General features: G+C 30.0%; 1 non-coding gene across 1 annotated transcript; it reads left to right on the plus strand.

The window, feature by feature from the left end:
• The first annotated feature begins 636 nt into the window (after positions 1-636).
• LOC139009708 (U12 minor spliceosomal RNA) lies at positions 637-786 on the plus strand. Its single transcript, XR_011471412.1, has one exon. It is a non-coding gene; the product is annotated as a U12 minor spliceosomal RNA (small nuclear RNA).
• Positions 787-1,485: the final 699 nt, after the last annotated feature.

A 1,485-nucleotide genomic window follows, 5' to 3' on the forward strand; every position in this document is an offset into this window, starting at 1 on the left:
TAATTTTTCGACCACAATCTTATTTTTAAGACACTTATGCCAATACATAAATGAGAAACTATACAAAGAAGTAACATGAGAAAAATGCAAATGATGGTCAATATATATAAAAAATATAATCTCACAAGTAATAAGGGAAAATACATATTAAAGCCAGAAGCCATTTTCACTCATTATATTGGCAAAACACATATATAGGTAACCCTCATTATCTAAGCCAAGTCCATTTTTGGAAAAAAGTGGAGAAAAATAAATATTCAGATACCAGGAGCCTATATTTCATTATTCCAGGCAGGAACAAATAATAATGTTGTAACTCTGAAGTCCATACGAAACCTCCACAATTTCCCCAAATATCAGTAAATCACTCAAGCACTATGTATTATTTGCACAATAGGTATATATAATAAGTAAAAGACTTAAATGTAAATTACCTAATTATGTATCATTTAATCATTAGCAGATAAGTTTGCATGTAGTATTCAAATATACTGGTTATGAGGAACTCTTTCTCATTGCAAGAAAGGTATACTATAATATAACTAAATAATATACAATAATATTGTATTTGGAGTTGTCAGTGAAGGTTAGATCCATATGCTTTGGAAACAATACAGTAAGAAAATTAATATTCTCATGCCTTAAACTTATGACTAAGGAAAATAATGATTCAGGGTGATGCCAAAATCCTCACTGTTAATGTGAGACGAATTTTTAAGCGGGTAAAGGTTGCCCCTAAGGTGACCCACCTACTTTGCAGAAAAAAAAAGAAAATTAATAGTCTTTGATAGAATTTAAGAGCCAAAACAAAAATTCATCAGGTTGGATTTTAATGGCATTATAGTATATTGCTATTTCAGGAATTTCTCTTTTAATACAAAGAAAATAAATTCCTTTGTTTAATACAAAGCAAACAGTTATTTTTCATTGTGAAAAATTATTTCCATATGTGTTTTTCAGATTTTCTTAAACAGGAAATACACACACAAAAACTTATAAATATAGATTAAAATAACTATTTTTGGACTCCAATTACAAACAAAGAGTAAGGCAAGTTTGCAAGGCCATAAATCATCATAGAGTACTCAGCTACTATGTATAAGTCCAGGGAATCTATAGGAAGAATAATTACCAGCACATTTACTAGTAAAAATACATATTCACACTTCAGAAATGCATTACACTTGGTACAGGCCTAGGGTCCCTCAGCACACAGTGTTAAGCAGAAATATCTAGAATACATTTTTTCTCAAGATTACTTAACCCAAAAGATTAACTGAAGTAAACAATAATGTCAACATTTTACACACAAGGTATTTACGTTTTTTTCTCTCCTCAGGTATGATCAGCTAGGCTGGAAAAATCTAAGGCATCACTAGTTCATAGAACTTTCTGATGAAAATTTTCTATATTGTTTGGTCTTATATGGCAGCAACTAATCACATGTAGCTATTGAGTTCTTAAAATGTGGTTAAAAAGACGTTT

Source organism: Myotis yumanensis, unplaced genomic scaffold (assembly GCF_028538775.1).
Source record: "Myotis yumanensis isolate MYYU_CA2020_CCGP unplaced genomic scaffold, mMyoYum1.0.hap1 SCAF_4, whole genome shotgun sequence".
Classification (NCBI taxonomy): Eukaryota; Metazoa; Chordata; class Mammalia; order Chiroptera; family Vespertilionidae; genus Myotis; species Myotis yumanensis.